Here is an 18818-nt window from a genome sequence, read left to right as displayed (position 1 = left end):
ATGGCTTTTGCAGAAAATTATGAAATGAGTCCTTGAAATAAAATGTCCTTATTTTTTTTTTGTGTAATATACTCTTATGTACCTATATTTACTCAAGTATTATTCCCAAATCGAAAACACTTGATGGCAAATATGACCTTGGTGTTGATATTTTGATTTTTATGATACAACATCAACATGATGGCTATACTTCTTTTTCTTATCAAAGTATCTAATAATAAGAAAAAAAAAATGAATTTGAATCACGTCATGGCTCATTATTCTGAAGAGTGGAAGAGCATTAATAAATTTGTCTACAACGAAATGAAAATTGGTATATTGTGTGTCTTCGTCCTTTTACTGTTTATGGGGTGGTTATTTTCGTAAGAAAAAATTATGAACATCATAATAACGTGATATTGCTACTAGGGTTGCCATTCATTCTTCATCATGAAAAGAATTAACTTATCACCTCACGTGATATATATGTATTTTTCACTCACAAAAAAGTGTGTCAAGTGATTTCTTTAAATATAACTCAATTTATCGCTAGTAGCTAAGTCCATTCACGTTTTGATTTTCAGTCGCTTTCTATCTTGGAGTTGATCATATCTTTCACTAACTTTCCGATCAATTACAAACTTTAACCCTAGAAGCATAAACGCAACGCGGTTTACTGATTAAGATAAAACGAATTGGATTATTTGAAAGTAAATAGAGCCCTCTGGGAAAAACCTTTAATCAATTTTATTTAAAAAAAAAATTAATTTTACCAATCATGGGTTTTTCTAAAACAGACTATGAACCATTGTTGAAATGTGATCCCCCAAGCTATCAATTACAAAGTTTGATAACAAGAAGATTCGTTTCATATTGTAATTTCCATCCCATTCTTTTTGCAAATCAAATATTTCTTTTCAAAAATCTATTACCAACTTTGGTTATAGACAAGACGAAGTGATTGTTATCTACCCCAAAGATTGCTTCTTCGTATGAGAGATTTTTGGTTTGTGTTTGACCGAAAAATTTTATGAAATCAATTCAATCTATTCATATAAATTTATGTCCTGCTTGCCGCCCTCTTACGTTTTTAAATATGATAACTTCCTTGTTGAGGAATATTTCATCAAGAAGGGAAAATGTTTATCTTTAAGGAAAAAAGTTTAACACATTGTGGCATAATTTATGATAGTTTAACGCAAATTTTGTTTTATTTTTCTCTCAGTTTGGGTGAATTTGATTAATAATCTGATACTTTTAATAAAAGTTCTTAACAGAACACAAAAGTTTATTTTGTAAAAGTTTTTCTATATGTATGTATTTACATTATGTATGTACTGCACATGTAGAATGTAGATATAACACATTAACCTATATACATAATATACTTACATATCTATCAATCAATTTATTTATAAATCCATTTTGTGTTTTTTTTTTAATATAAATATGATCTACTTAACAAAAGGCTAAGCCACATTTAAAAAATGTATGTTTCTTAGGCTAAAAAATGTTATCAAAACAAACCAAAATGTCCAAGGATTTATTATGAAAGTTGGGTTAAACTTTTTTTTTCATCTTATTAGCGTATCAATCCAAAAGAAATTTTATTTAAAAAAAGGCTTATGCAAAATAAAAGAAAAACCAACATTTTATGATTTATCTTTTTTTTGTCGGACTTGTGGCTTTCAAAAAACCATTGAAAAAACTTCAAAAATTAAAACCTTTTCAAAAACAGTAAAAATATATATTTTTTTCATTTAAAAAGTAATAATTTTTTTCGGCCTTTGGAACGGAAGCCATAAGTTCTACAAAAAAAAATAAATGTTGGTAATTTTCTATTCTTTTTTTAGATAAACTGTTTTTTTTTTTTTTTAATGAAATCACTTTTGAAGTAGTACGTCATTAATACAAAAACAATTTTTTAGACAACCTTAGATTTTTGTTCTAAAAAAAAAGTAAGTCATCAAAAATAGTTTCACCAGAACCTTTTAACAAGAACTTATAGTCTTAATATTAATATTAAGTTATATCAAAGATTATAGAATATTCTATAATCTTTGGTTATATGTAAAAGTATGTTGATGTTTTTTTTAGATTATCAAAAAAATACAAATTGTGCAAAAATCTTCACTATCAAATTTGAGTACTTCCATGTGAAAAGAATAATATTCCTATATTATAGGAAAAATACCTACATATGTCATAAAACCTTTTTGTGTCATTTTTCTCAAAACATAAACTTCTCCAAATAAATAATCCCCCAAAATAATTTGCGACTTTGTATATACATAATTGAATTTTGCATTCAAAGGGTAATATTTAGACCTTTCCAAACCCGTAATTAAAAATGAAATTGATTCATTTTAAGCTGATCTATAACAGAAAACGTAAAAAAAAACGTTTTTATATTTTTTCACAGTTTTTTTTTTGTTTTCTAGGAATACTTAATATTTGGGTTATATCTTGAGTAATAAATGACTAATCTGAACATAAGAAGAAGCACCTGAAAGCAGAATAAATAAGAAGAAACACTAGAATAACTTTTCTGGGTAACTCCAGATGTTTAAAAAAAAAAATTGATTTTTTAAAGGAAATTTTTGACAAAAAAAAAGTTCAAAATCTTTCGAATCCTTACAGTTTTAAATTTTGCATGTCTTGTACACTCTTTTGCAAAGAGTACAAGGTACTTTTCTTTAAAATCTATGGATAAGTTACACAGCTATTACCTTTTTTGTAACGATCAAAATTTTCGGCTCTTTTTACTACTTTTTGAGTTTTTGTCTATAATTTGAAAAACAAGCCGAATTTGAAAATTTGTGTTAAGTAATTTTTTTGTAGATAATTAAATTTCTTATCGATATGTATGCTTTTAAAATATTGCAATACACTTTAGAAAAACTATTCAAAAAAGAGAAAAAAAAAAACGACATTTTTAATGTTTCTACTAAATAGGCCATTTTTATCCTTAGAGTATTTATGGATATTGTATATGTAACGGAGAAAAGAAGAAACTTTATTTTTCATTAAAATTGTTACAAAAATTGAATATGGCTAAATTTGGATAAAATATTAACTTTCAAAATCTACTGAGCGGCCAATGTCGCTCACTTTTGGCCTTATCGCCTGATTAAAGTTCATAGAATTTGACCTATTGCTGGGAGAGCTTTTTGACATGTAGGGACGTTGAATTGCATTCATCGTTCAAAGAAGCAGCCATCTACCTAACAGTGTACTGTTCTAGGTTTCAGTTTCCATTCAGCGTCCCAGGACCTGAAACTTGTTCGTTCAACGAAAATTCCAATGTGCAAGTCCTTAACTTAAAATTGTTTCTTTGAATCTCACTCTTTTATGTCAAATTTACCGTTACGTTATATTAGATCCATTGGGTTTGTTTTCAAAACTACTTATTTCCCATATATCGTTTCAAGTACCTGACTCAGAATGTATTTCAAGAGTCAAAGACATCATTCATTTTCGACGAACAACTACCCAACAACCGTAGGTACATCTTTTCTCAACACGTCACGTACAGACAGTCAGTCAATCAAGAAATTTGACGTCTGAAGAGTTTCAGAAGATCTATAAAACTTGGTGTTATGATGCCTAAAAAATTATTGTAAGCCTCTCTATACGTAGGTAGTACCTATAAAAGGTAGGTAGTAGGTACTGCATTTTGGTCCTATAATATGTGCCAAAGATTAAGGACAATGTCAACCTTTAATGGACATCTTCCGACCTAAATCTCTACTCTACATTTTATTAAATACCTACCTAACTACTTACACTACCTCCCTATAAATCGCTTAATTCAATTCGTCAAATGTCTAGTCTAGGTAGGTATAGGTACGTAGGTGCTAGGTATTGAAAAGATAAATAACACTTCAACCCCACAACGAAACCACAATATTTACTTTTGATTTCTATTTCTAGCAAAACATTTATATTGCAGAAATATAATTTGCGCGGCTAACTTAACTTCCTATATGTTTTGTCATCATTTATATACAAACGTGTATTTGATTCAAAAAAATAATCAAACGCGCAACACTGGCAAAAATCAAACACCTAACACCCACCACCACCATAAGTTCTCAACAAAACAGAAAAAATTGAAAGAAAAAAAAAATAACCTGAGAAAAAAGGAATTCCCACCCCACCGGGCACCTCCTTGTGTTAGGTTTTTCTTTTTATAATGGCATATCAGCGATGACACGTGTTAGGCATATACCTAGGTTTTTTTTTCAAATACGTATTTTCATATTACACATGCGAAATTTTTTATGCATACACAAAACACAAACCACACAACACCAAACCAAACCAACTCAATATTGCGAACTCAGTTTTTTTTTTTTTTTTGCGTCTGAGAGAAATTCCATAGCATTCCCATAACACAAACCGACAACGACAACCTACACACACACACCCCCTTTTAACGTCTCTCTGTCTATTATTAATTTTCGCATTTTGCAAGAATAAAATATCAGCGCCAGCCAAACATTCGACTTTGGTTCGACGGAATAGGAAAACCAAACAAAAAAAAAATAAAGTAAAAGTGCTCTTTAACTTTGGGTATGAATGTATGTATGACAAAAAAAAAAACATCAATACAAATTTAAGACAAAATCTGAGTGCGCTAATGTGTGTTTGTTTACCTTCTTCATGAGAGCAAGTAGTGCTCATTAGATTTGAATCTTTAAAAAAATCCCCCAAAATTAAGGAAAAAACACCGGCTTTTAAATCGCAATTCTTTTCCTTTTATCATTATCAGTTGATCTTTTATCAAATTCAATTTCATGGAGGATCATCAAGGATTAACTTTAAATTAACGGACTTATGAAAAAAGTCCCATTTTGCGAAATAAAAATTCCCTGAATAGTTGCAAAATTTATTGATCTATTAACACTGTCAGAGATCGAGAGCCAAAAGAGCCGCAAAGCAAAGCAAACAAAAAACTTCTACTCAAAAAGTCGACATCGACAATGCAAAGCAACAAAAAAAAAAGAGATAGTAATAGCAATTTGTAGAAAGTAGTACCTAAATTGCACAAAGTCGCAATTGTTGATTTAATTGAAATTAATTGAAAAACAATTCAAATCAGTGTAATTATCATTTCCTTTCGTTAAAAAGCGGTTTCAACCTTTACAACTAAAGTTTTCCTAATAGTTTTTACAACAAGCCAGTTACGCCTTGTTTGATGCGAGAGAGAGATGCAAAAGAATTGTTGTGAGTGGATATATTATTATAAAAATCTCATGAGAATATTTTTGTTTTTGCATCTGTGTTTGGGAGTAGAGTAGTTTTGGCAATGTGAGAATGTGGTTTGTATTGTTTTGTTATCTTTTCTTTTTCAAAAGCTTTTCTCATCATATTTGTATCGTATGAGGTGAGGGTGGAGAAGTAAATAAATATGTCGCCAGCACAGCAAACACACGATACATTGTACAATTACAAGAGAAAGATTAGATGGAAATGTAATACAAAATTGATGACAAAAAAGACAACTGTGACATGCTCCGGTTTAAAGCAGAACAAAATTTGTATTTTTTTGTTATACAGGAATCTGGAGGAGAAAGAGATGAATGAGATTGTGTGTGTGTGTCTGTTTATGATTTATCTTTAGATCTGTGTTGTAAATGTAAACTTGCCGGGTTTTTCTTGAGTGAGAAGTGAGATAAATTTTGAGTGTTATTGAAATGTTGAATAGTGTTGCCATTGAAGTTTATCTTGTAAATGAGTGACAAGAAAATCTATAGTTGGTAACAAACAATTATTGATGAAAAGAATTCTTATTGGATAAGTTGATCGAAAGCATGACCTTAAACTGCACACTTTTTCTTTATTGCGTTAGGTCAGTATGAACCTCTTCATACCAAAATTAAAAACAAAAATTGAATACGTAAAAACCTACAAAACAGGGTGAAAAGTAAGAATTTATATCGTAAATAAAATTTCGAGAAGGAACGTTAGGCCTTTTAGATAGAATGAAACTACACTGAAATATTACAGGTTATTTTACATGCACTTCTGATGGATGTTCATTCATTAAAATTTCGTTTTAGAGATACATAGGTAGATGGTTAATTATTGTTTGCTTATAAGAACATTGAAGATTTTTTAACATTTTTAGCATATGTAATTATTATTTGAAAGTAGTAAATTGGATGTTTTAGATGACGGAGACGGTGTGTAACCAGTAAAAATACATATTTTTTTTTTCAGCAAAAAATAGTAACGGGCTCATTTTGGTAATACAGGTTGGTAAACAAATATTTATAAAACTTGTTTATTCAAATTGCTTTGTTGCAAACGTATTTTTAGAAAAATCAATCAAAAGTTAAACATTTCAAGGTTTGTCGTGCAAGGAATTTCCTCAGAAAAGAAAAAAGAAGAACTTTATTTATGTGTTACCTTTTAAAACTACAGCCATTCATTTATTTTAAATTGTTCAACATCGAAGCTAAATCATTCGGAAAGAAAATAAATAAAAATTTGCAAAAGTATCATTTCCTGGATCTTTTTTCTGATACTCGCATACTTTAAATAACGTTTTTTTTTTTTTATTAATTTTTAAATATTTACGATTCGGCCCTATTGTGGAGTAAAGATGTCCGATTTCATACGAATCGGAGAGTTTTACCTGTCAGTAAACCTCGAAGCATGATTCAAATTTTCCTTTCTGACAGATACGAATATCTTTCTAGAAAAAAAATGGGAAATATTCAGGTAACTCCCATTAATTTAGTAACTCATATTACCTGTGATTTATTTTGTTAAAATAAATGTTACAGTAAAAGAGAATATGTGCATTTTTACCACAGTTATCTTAGAATAGAATTTTGTGTAACGAATCAGCTTAAAGGTTAATTATATTAGTAATCATGAAGATATTGTCATACACGCTCTTAGATCCATCTTGTTTATTGTAGGTTTGTTTTTCCTCCACGTTCATGTGGAATTCTTCTGTAGTTACCAGCTTATACTAATTTTTATAATATAAGCTGATTTGTCTCTAAATTTCTAGACTTCAGGGTGTATAAAAAGAAATCTTTTCTTACAACTTGCATAAAGAGTTGTTGTTTGTAACTTATGATTTGATATTGAAAAAAAAGTAAAAAAGCTCTCATAAATTATTGACACTTTTTCCCAGAACCAAAAACTTGTAAACTAGTGTAATTAGATCTTTATATTTCATAAGGAATACATTTCCGAAAGTACATAACCGAATCATGAACGCGTCATGAGTCGAAAATATCAAATTCTTCGCATATAACTTTCAAACGCTATAATTAATCTATCTAAAAGATTTATAGATTGGTATATAAAAAAGTACACAAAAAAGTAATGACATTTTTTTATAACAGCAATTATTTATTATTTTTTTTTTTGTAAATTATCGGTACTTTAAATACCTGGACAACATCACTCTGTAGTTAAAAAAAAAAAAAACACCTCCTCTTATAATACTCCAATCGAATTTCTCAAAGGGTTCGATTCGGAAACAGTGCTATAAAAGTTAATTTTTAATTTGGAACACAATAGGCCTTATAAGTTGCAAGGCAACCTCTCCACATCCTTCCATTCATCATTCATTTATGCATTCATTAAAAAACTAAAAAACCTTAAAAAAGTTAAGTTAAAGAAGACCTCAAAAGTATTTTGTTCTATAACAACTTTGCTACAATAAATTAATTTCTTGTACCAAGTTATTTGGTGAAAAGCGTTTTTGTGCATCTTTAATTCAAAATAATAGATTGAACCCTCAGATTTCAGTTTCAAGTCAATATCTAAGCAACATGTTAAAAAAATTGATACGACTTTAGAGGATCCTAACTCTCCCACTTATCTGCTTTACACTAGTGATCCGACAGTAGATTCACCAACTGGTCAAAATGAGACTTATTGTACCTATTTTTTGCTAACTCTGCTTTTTAGCAGTTTTTGATTCATTTTAGTATATTTATTGAGTAAAAAAAAATGTTTTCGCACAAAGAAACAGTAACATACTTAAAAGAATACATCAAAAGCAATAAGCTGAGCTAGATCAAGTAAAAAAAATGTTTTTTTTTTCAAATTCTGGCGCCAAACTCTTCGTAAGGCTTTATTAGGAACGTATAGAACTATGCCAAAAAGTCTGCCTAAGTTTCTAAGATAACTATACAAATATAAAGTTATTAGATTGCTGTTGTAATTAAAAGTAATGTAGTATCAACTTAAGCTCTTTATATTTACAAGTTCACGTTTGGTGACTTGGTCTTGTATAGCTTTGAGCTCTCCATAATGTATCTCGTCTCGAAAAAAATAGAAGACCTAAAACTGCACTTAATGCCAAATTATTATCTTCAAATGTTATTTGAATCAAAAAACTCGGGCAAAAATTTGCTCATTTTTAAGCTTTTTTCTTTAACAATGTTGGTCACTGGAAATAGCCGGCTTAATGCGAACTTACCCTATTTGTTATAAATTTCATCACAAAAATATCAAGAACCTCTCTGGGTATTGTTAAATGTTAACATACCTATACCATCTTGATTATTAAAAAATTAGTCGGTATTTCATAATAATCGGCAATACCTACCAACTTACCCCACTTCTTTAAAAAAAATTTACAATTTCGCATTATTACCTTCATAATCATTAACAAAAAACAGATAGTATAAGTGCATACCAACTAACAAATACATACTTATCTACAAATTGCATATACAAAATCGCAATTAATTCCAAGGATTTGCATTAAATTGCATTAATGGTCATTAGCTCATTAGATAGTTAGATTTTTTTACTTTACCTCCATCGCTCTATGTTTGACATTCTATCACTAGCATAGTGGTTAGGTACCTCTATCTATCTACCACCTTTATAATAATTGCCGCTACTATAGCACCCAACATAAAATACCTCAATTCTATGCTATTTCCCATTTTTTTGTTTTAGCAATAAAAAAAAAATAATAACAATAAAAAAAAATATCATCCCCATGTGTGTACCCTGTCGTACGTCGTCGTAGTTACTAGTTGTACACAAATAATAATAATATTATTATTTTTGTTTTTTTTTTAACTTTGTAAAAAGCAAAAGTAAATAAAAAACTATTCAATGAAAACACGGTATTTCTATGTTTATACATATCTTGTACCTCTATTCTCCTATATATTTTATTTGTATGCTGCAGGCATACAAAATTTCCTACTACACACAGTCTCATAAAAATGCCAGAGGGATGAAAAGGGAATAGTAAGTAGAAAAAAAAAACTCACTCAAAGTTAAAAAGGAGCGAAAAACCAGAATCAAAATGTAATAATCTCCCCTTTTATGTGTGTATGCATGTGTGTGTTTGTGTTTAGGAATTTAATTTTCCACGTTTCATATCCACCATCATCATTTGTTTTGTTACACTGTGTGTGTGTTTGATTAAACAATAGCTATATGTATGTGTGAAAACTCTGAGTGCTAGACGACAATATTGCCGTTTGCTGCTGCCGTGCCGGCCGCCAAGTTACCGCACTAAAAATTCACAAAATTCACAACCAAACGGTCGGGCAGACAGAAAACCTGCGAATAGTTCGTCTTTAGCGCGCTGGTTGTAAAGGCGTCTTTTTCTCAAAGCGCTCTGACTTTTCTTCCTCTCCATATTCAAATCCGTTGAATGTGTTCTTTAAAAAAAAAAACTTCTTCGGACAGATAAAAAAATATTTGTGGGAAAATAAATAATAATAAAAATATATTTTCAAATAAAATATATTTAAAACAACAACAAAACCGCTATAAAAAATTATAACAGTTTGCAAAAAAAAATAACCAAAACCTTTTTTTTTTTTTTGAATTTTTCCTGACGTGAAAACTTATAATAAATTCCCTCAAAGGCAATTTAAGAGAGAGAAAAAATCACAAGTTTAAAAAAAAACCGCAAATTATAACAGTAAAACAAACAAACATACAAATTAAAAAAAAAAAAAAACTCCCGCAATTATTTCTATTACATCTCCATATTGTTGAATACAGAGAAGAGAAAAAAAAAAAATAAAACAAAAGAAAGTGTCCATCCGTGGTGTCATGCATATACCATCAACAATCTGTAAACACCACCATTGTCAGCAGCATCCTTTTAACAACAACTACTACCAGCAAATAATAACAACAACAACTACAACATTAAAAACGAGCTCTAATAAAAAACAAAATTTTGCCGCTAGTCAAAGATTAATCGAAGCAACAAAAAACATCATTGTTCCCTTGAAGAGAATATTTTTTATAAGAAGTTCGCGAATTTTACTGCAAAAGTGTCAAAAACTGTGTTGGTGAGAAAGAAAGAGAGAGAATTTTTTTTTTGAATTTTGTTAAAAAAATAAAGGACATTTTAACAAAAAAAATTTAAACAAACAAAATAAATACTAAAAAAAAAAGTGTGATAAATATTTTTCCTTGGATTAAATCAATTACCGTTGGGTAAGTACCTAAAATCATTTTTTTTTTTGTTTAATTTTGTTGTCTTTTTTCGACCGGCTTTTCGTAAATTTTTTCTCTTTTTTTTTTTTTTTTTGCAACAAATTAATCATAATTATTTTTTTTTTTTGTTCGTTAAACTGGCTCTGTGCTGGTACTCTTAATCTATGCTGCTGTGTGTGAATCATCGCGCTCTCATGATGCAAAACACTGTTCGTTTATATTCTCGTTCACACAACCAACAAAGTTAGCGCAAAAGTCCGAAGTGCGGAATTGGAATGCAACTTTTTTTCGTTTTTTTCTCCACTACACTTCTCTTCTGTGTGATGTAGTTAAAGTTAGTGTATTATTTTTTTTTCTGTTGGGTGTTTAGCGAGTGAGTGCACGAGTATAATAGTGTCACTGACTTGAATCTCTTTATAATAAATTTTTGTTTGTAGGTATGTAAGCTAAGCTAGCAGCTAGCTCTCTAGTACACACGATCTAGAATTGCGGTATTTTTTACGCCCGTTTCCTTAGAGCATGTAGGCGTGCTGCAATGTGCAATGCACTACAATTTTACCGGCTCTCCCTCGTTCGACGACTACGAGACCTAACAATAATCGCGTTGCAGAATTTTGTGAAATAATAATACAAGTTTGTAAACTGATAGAAAGAGATAGACAATAAAAATAGAAGAAATAAAAAAAAAATAAAGTATTGCACAAAATTGGGTGAGGCACTAGACAGACAGACAGACAGACGAAAAAAAAAACATGACAGGAGAGTTTTTAGTTTTTTTTTTTTGGTTGCGTGTTGCCATATGGCTTTTTTGTTTCTATTTTAAATAAAGTGGGCTGACTAATTGGACCAATTTTGAAAATTTGTGATTTTTTTGAAAAATCGATTTCTAAGCTTAGATTGATTGGAGGGTGCAAGTCATCTTTTTTAAACCTTAAGAGCTTTTAATTTTCTAACAATTTTTTTAAAGACAAGGATATTAAATCTTTAAAATTTCAATTTTTCCATGAATTTACTTGAAAGAAGATGACGATGCCATTTAGTAGTACGCAACTTTAGGCGTCTATCCTGATATTAGGTAGCTGTGATTTTAGGGAGGAATTGATCTCTGTGCGATCAAAATTTTACGAAATATTTAGTCAGTTTTTTGGGATCTCAAAGATTGAGTTTTGGAAAATTTAAAACAGTTTCTTGAGATGTCGAAAATTGGGCTCAAAAGCTTTAAAAATATTTAACCAATTTCTAAGATCTCAAAAATTGTGCTCAAAGTTTTCAAAATTTTAAAGGGAATTTCTAGAGTTCTCAAAGATTGAGCTCCAAAGTTTCCAAAATATTTCACCAGTTTCTTAAGATCTCAAGAATTGTGAGTTATCAAAATTTTAAAACAGTTTCTTAAGATTTAAAATTTCTAATTTCTTGAAATCCCAAACATTGAGTTCAAACTTTTCAAAATTTTAAGACAGTTTCTTGAGATCTGAGAAATTGAGTTTCCAAAATATTAAGTCTTGAGATCGCAAAGATTTAACTCAAAAGTTTCCAAAACATTTAACCAGTTTCTTGAGGTCTTAAAGATTGAGCTCAATAGTTTCCAAAATTTTAACAAATTTTCTTAAGATCTCAAAGATTTAGTTCAATAGTTTTCAAAATATTTATCCAGCTTCTTAAGATCTCAAAAATTGAGCTTTATAGTTTCCAAAACATTTAACCAGTTTCCTTAGAAACTCAAAAGTTTCCAAAATATTGCGCCAGTTTCTAAGATCTAAAGAATTGAGCTTAATAATTTTTAAAATACCAGTTCCTAAGATCTCAAAGATTAAGTTCAATAGTTTCCAAAATATTTAGCCAATTTCTTGAGATCTTAATTTTTTTTTTTTTGAAAATTAGTTTTGCTCTAGTTTTAGCAGGGAAAAAATCCGAGAAATTTAAGGACCTTCTAAGAAAGCTCGTCTAAGGAACAAGCTCTAAAAATAAGCATTCTCACAATTTCACGACAAAAGTTTTAAGAGCCTTAATATTTGATTTCGAAAAAAGATAATATTTGAATAGAAGGCTTTTGAGAACTGATGGGTTTACAAAAACGGTCATTAGTTCAAATTGAAGAAAATCTAATTGACTTGAAGATTTTAGGGTAGGCAACCTTCTAAGAAGCTAGTCCTTCAGGTCTAAAAATTAAAAAAAAAAAAAAAAACATTTCTGGGACACTGGTGACTGAAAACTTTTAAAAAATTTTTGTTGTAGAGTCCGAAATGCAAATCAGAGATGTACTTTTTCTAGCAGGAGGCAGTGAAAAATAGGATGGATTTGAACTCAGAGCCCCAATTATTTTGCGCCAACCCAAAATTTCGGTTTTTTTTCCGAAGTTTGATAATTGAGGTCTTCAGAAGTTTGGTAATTGAGGTCAAAACTTGCCCGCAACAACAAGAGGTCAGCAAAATATAACTTAATTTACTGGACTACCCATTTTTAAAAATTCAATAAAATCTAAACAATTGTTTGAAACAACGCAATATGAATATTATGTACCTATCTACCCATAACAATCTAAAGCTTTTATATTCTAAAGGTTACACAGGTATTATGTATTTAGTCCTGAGAAAAAATCTAAAAGTGTTCTACATTCATCAATGTACGTCTTTTCTTTCATAGTAAAACGCCCCATACCTTTTCCAGATGGGCTTTGTTTTCTGAAATTCATTGAACGAACTTATCTACAAATGCGTAATAAAAATAACATTTATATCTAAGTCGTAATCAGGTGGATTATGTGTATGTAACTTTCCACGACTGGGATAAAGGATGTCATCATTTTATTATCCTGAGAAAAAAAAAATCCTTTAAACAAATTACGAAGAACTAAACTGTAAACAAGGTTTTTTATATTTTTATGACGGAATTCCAATATCACTAAATTCTCTGATAAAATCACAAGATTGATGATTAAACCAATAAAAAATTCTTAAAATGTCATATTTTCATTGTTAACAAGTACCTCCTAGTAGGTACCTACTTGACAATTGAATTATACTTTCTTAGGTACTTACTACATATACAAAAAACAAATTTTAAGCGGTTGATAAGTATGACAAAAAGGCTATCGTCTGTCAAGACTTTGTATCGTGTTATACAACTTTTTCTTATACCTATTTCTCTATTCTCTCTACTACACCCATTTTTCACAGAGAGGGTTGTTGTATAGAGTAAAGTAGAGTATAGAGATGATATATAAAAATGGCCTCATCATCATTCTACTATAATTTCGCGATTCAATGAAAGAAAATTTCACAACTTTCACGATACAAACGACGACCCAACAAAACAACTATACGACGACTATGACGATGATATGACTACGATGAGAGAGAGAGAGAAAAAGGTTTATGCGCAGAACCACTGCAGCTGCATTGACGCTAAACATAAACGTAGTAGTTTTATTTTGCCGGTAAAAAAAAAAAGAGTAATAAAAAACCTCGACCTCACCTACCTTACAATAACTAACCTACCTACGTACATATACGGACTTTTTTTTTTTTAATTTTCAGTTCTCTTATGAGGAGACTTTTTGAGAGTACGTGTGGGATGAGAAAGAAAGTACCTATGCGCCTACCTAACCTATCTAAAGCTTATGTTAGGCCAGAAAGTTGGGAAAAATGAGAATAATTTTTTTTTGAATTTATTGTGTTAGGCCTTTTTTTTTTAGACAGAATGTAGATATACAAGATATTTGTATGTACCTTATACCTACTACATTGGTATGGTATAAATATTCAGTTACTCAGCACAATTTTTCTATGAATCGATATAAAGTGGGCGGATAATAATAAAACAATGATGGCTCGAGCTTCTAGCGTCGGGCGTCGTCGTCTTTCAGTCGGTCGACGACGGGGTGAGATTTGAAGAAGAGAAGAAAAAAAAAAAGTACTAATGGGATGTTTTTCCTCTTACGCCATCTACTACTACTCTTGTGTCATGGCTCATGGGCGCTGCCAATTTAATTGTGGGCCTTGTTTTTTTCTTAAAGGTTTTTGTTTTTTGTCATTTTCAATTGAAAGAATGCAGATAAATTTAAATTATCTACACTTTAAGGAATTGAAGATACTATTTGAGTTGATAGGTTTTGGTTTTTATACTTGATAAGATTTCTATTTCCAAGGAATCACAATAGCTACCACCTTTTCCGCCTAGGAAGCTAGAAGTTCTAAATTTCCTGTTTTTTATTCTGAGAATGCATAATTTAATTACTAAGACTTCTGATACCTGCACTCTATTTGCAGTTTTGGGGCTTTTTGTTAATTAATCAGAAATATGTTAATGAAGTTCTTGAGAATTGTTTAGAATTTTACTAAGGGGTAATTCCATGAAAAAGTGGACACGAATTTTGAACAAATTATGCAGCCTTTTTTACTTTTTTTTTTATTAGCAAATTACTTTTTACAAACGGCAACTCTTTATGCAAGTTGCAAGAAAAGATTCTTTGTTGTATTCCCTTATGGATAGACATAAAATTCAGGTAGTTTTATAATCTTAAAGCATTTTTATAGCACAAGCTTGCCAACAACAGAAGAATTTCACATGAAAATGACGGAAAAACAAGCAAACTGAAAATATGATGAGTCTAATAGTGACGATGACAATATCCCATTGTGAGTGCTAAAATAAGTTAACATTTAAGCAAGCTTCGTTACACACTATTCTATTAAAAGAAAACTTGAGTGAAAATGCATCTTTTCTTTACTTTTGGAACCACAAATCGCAGGTAACATGAGTTACCAAAATAATGTAACGTGAGTTACCTAAATATTTTAAAATTTTTCCTCGAAATATTGAAAAAGTGTTTGGTTTTGTCACTCATATTAAAAGCTTGTAATTTTGTATGTATGGAATCTTCATTGAAAACAAATTAAGATTCTTAATTTCACATAAAAACTTCATACTGTCGGACTCTTAAAATTCGTGTCCGATTTTTGTAACGTGAGTTACCATCAAACTTTTATTTTTCCCAAGCAAATGTTAAAAATAAAGACAATTTTTTTAGTTAATTATGAAAATAATAGTTATGCTCCATTCATGGATAGTAATTTCGTATCAATTTACATTAAAATTGAAAAAAAAAAAAAATTATTTATGTGTTGGAAATTTTTGTGAATGAAACGTGAGTTACCATAGAATTGCCCTAAGAATTCATTGAATATGCGATATTTGGCTCCCAAAAGTCTTTTTTTCATAACAAAATGCACTTTTTAAAGTGTTTAGCAAGTTAAAGTCGAACTCGGAATTTTTGCCAGATAATTCTATCAATTCTACATATATTGACTGATTTTATAGTGGAAGTTGGAAAATTTCACTTTCTCAATCTTAATGGATTTGTCTGAACCTAATCAGAATAAATACAATGGTTAAAATTCTAGGTATCAATGTAAAAAAGTTAATATGAGAAATACCTACATACTAATCTAATAGCATAGCCCGTTTAGTTAGATAGGCACGCACTTGCGTCATTCTTCATATAAGCTGCTGCTGAATTATAATGAGATTGAAAAATTTGTGGAACTAAATAAATACCTACCCGACAACGACGACATACACACCATAGATACTTTAAACAAATATACATACTTCATACATTCAATAGGCCGATAAAATTAAAAAAAAAAAAAAATGAATTTAAACATGTCTGAACATGTTCCAAATTAAAATTATATTCCAATGTGAAATGACAGGTTTCAATGAAGAAGAATTTTTGTATATTTTTATATTTTCTTTGGCTGTTTTCGCGGTAGAATTCAATGGAAGATCAGATTCAAGAGTGAAGTGGTTTCCAGTTAAGAATTTATTAGGTACCCTACTTCATTCGAAAAAAAAAGGATAGGGGACAAAATTAGTTGTCTTCTTATTTTTGTTTAAGGGTGCTCTTCAGTTAGGTTTTTTATGTGTTTTTGCAGACCTGCAGATACGATATGAAGATCAGTATGAATGGTTAGATTGTTAGAAATTGAATAAATTATAATTTAGATTTGCTTGATTAAACTAGCGAAAAAAAACTTGTATTTTGTTTTATTTTGGGAATTAAAGTTTCAGGAAATGATTTGAAGAGTTAAGACTTATTTCAGAAGAATTATGAAATCATTGTGTTTCCTATTCACAGTGGGAGACATTTTGGTACTCAAAGATAGGAATAAAATATTGCGTGTGGGTGTTGAATTGTTCCGAAGACAAAAATAGATGGAATTGAAAAAAAAAAAATTATATTAGAAGCATTCCAAAAAATTTTCTTTGAAAAAAATCGTATTGGAAACATTTTTGAAATATTTTTGAAAATTCAACAATTATATCCATTTTTAGTCTTGAATTGTGATTATTATGATTTACGATAATCAACGATTTTGTTCAATGCTTACGTGATGTCCATTTTTACGACCCTTGAAGGGCTACGGTCCACTGTTTTCTTTCCTACATTCCATTGACGAACCATTAAAAAAAAGTTAACTTATGTTGACTTATATTTAACATTTTTTTACATTTTTCTTTGCTAGACTCGCATCATTAACAAAAACGAAAGTCTTTTTTAAAACAACGTGAAAATGAACTTTAATTTCAAACGGAAAAGTTCCAGAGAGGCTCAAGAACATTTCACGGTAAATGAATCGAAAATATTTCATTTCCCCTGAAAATCATTTGTCATTTCAAAATTACACGAAATCCCTTTACAATTTTCGAAATAGAGAAATGAAGTAAAAAAATTCAAATTAAACGGTTTTACTTAATTATGTGTCGAGAATCGATAAGCCAGGAAACAACCTTAATCGATTTAGCAAGTGAAGCATTTATAATTAGACTTGTTACGGATGTTTTCCTGCTTCGGAAATTGTGAACGTGAATTATGTTCAAAAGTTTAATGGGAAAAAGGAAGGCGTTGAACAAATTTTCAGATATACAATTTTTCTTTGAAATTTTGAAAAATGGAATTTTAAATTTTCATTAATGGAATTGGTGATGTATGTATTAATGCACATGTAAATGAATATATTTAAATCCTCATTTAAATTAACATAGCTAAAATGTAAAGTAATTTGCAAAATTGCTGAATGCATCCATAAAACACGACAACTTTTCGCCTCAAAAATAAAATCATTTTCTGGTAGGAACTTGTAGAGTGAGTGTGGAGTTAAAATATATTATAGGTATTTTAAATAAGAATATTTAAGGCACTTTTACAATATTCATTGTTAAATATGGTAAAAAGGGACAAAAATATTACTAAAGCTTTAATATTTATTTCTAAATCTATCAACTTTAAATCTTAATTTATTCAAAAAATAGCTGTACCATAATAATCAAGTACTTAATGTACCTACTTACCCAAAAAGACATCCATTAAACTTTGAAACCCATTCTACCTACCTATCTTACCTACCTACTCAATTTGATTTCTAAGTTGCACTTAAAGCCTAAAGTCAAACACTCCTTTATCACAAAATAAAAATGACGAAATTCAAAATTTAACCGCCTAAATCTTCAAAACATTGTAGAGGTACCTTATTCATATCTTAAGCCAAAAGATATCTATCAATTTGTATTGCTTTTGAATTTATTTTAAATAATCAGCATCTTGCATCTTGATACAAACAAAAAAAAATCACCTACACGCCAGCAAAAAAATATCAACGTCATCATCGTCATAAACATGATATAACCCTTACACGTTGCATTTCTAATATTGCAATTGCATTGAATTCCGCCTTTTTATAAACACTCAACAACAACACATGTCTGCTAATTCAAAAACAAAACACTCGTGATTCGTAAATGTGTGTTGTGCTGTGATGTGGTGTGTTGTTTAGGTCTTGGGTATCGTTGCATTTTTATAAGTCGTCTACTACAACTATTTTTCTCTACACATTAACCAATTTGAAATTTATTAATTAAAAATTTCACATGAATTAGAGATATTGCAAAGTTCTATTTTTAAAATAAACAATCATTAAAGCGCCACATTTAACAAATATAATATTAAAATTCATTTGTAAATAACACTTTACTCTCTCTTTCTCTCTGTACAACTTTTTACCACCTACGTGTGCAGGCATTAGGTTTACAACCGAATGCATTAGATTTTTTTGTATAGTCAAAAATATTAAGTTGCATTTTTCAAATAACTCATTTGATACATTTGAGAAATATTGACTATCTACCTTATATTGATTTGCTTTTTTGCAACTTTGCCCCTCAAATTATTGCTAAGCAACAACGTTTACAGTCTTTTTTGAGATTCTATCGTATATTCCACATGCACTCTAGAACTAGGTTATCTCTGACTGTGTGTCTAATAATTTTTATTATCAGACTTTTTTTTTTTTTTTGCTATGACATGTGCTAGCTGCTGCCGCTGCTGC

General features: G+C 29.7%; 1 protein-coding gene across 2 annotated transcripts in view; it reads left to right on the top strand.

Annotated features, from left to right (window-relative positions):
- The window catches only part of LOC129912315 (myc protein), a 96346-nt gene that overhangs the window by 54534 nt on the left and 22994 nt on the right, over nt 1-18818 (top strand). Inside the window, exon 1 of one of the 2 annotated variants that reach the window (XM_055990524.1) lies at nt 9412-10431. The exons of the other annotated variant lie outside the window; for it this stretch is intronic. The gene's annotated coding sequence lies outside the window, so the exon portion shown is untranslated. Of the gene's footprint in view, nt 1-9411; nt 10432-18818 lie in introns of those variants that run through there. 2 annotated transcript variants of the gene reach the window in all.

This window comes from Episyrphus balteatus, chromosome 2, assembly GCF_945859705.1.
Source record: "Episyrphus balteatus chromosome 2, idEpiBalt1.1, whole genome shotgun sequence".
NCBI classification, from domain to species: Eukaryota; Metazoa; Arthropoda; class Insecta; order Diptera; family Syrphidae; genus Episyrphus; species Episyrphus balteatus.
This window is presented reverse-complemented; position numbering and strand designations above follow the sequence as displayed.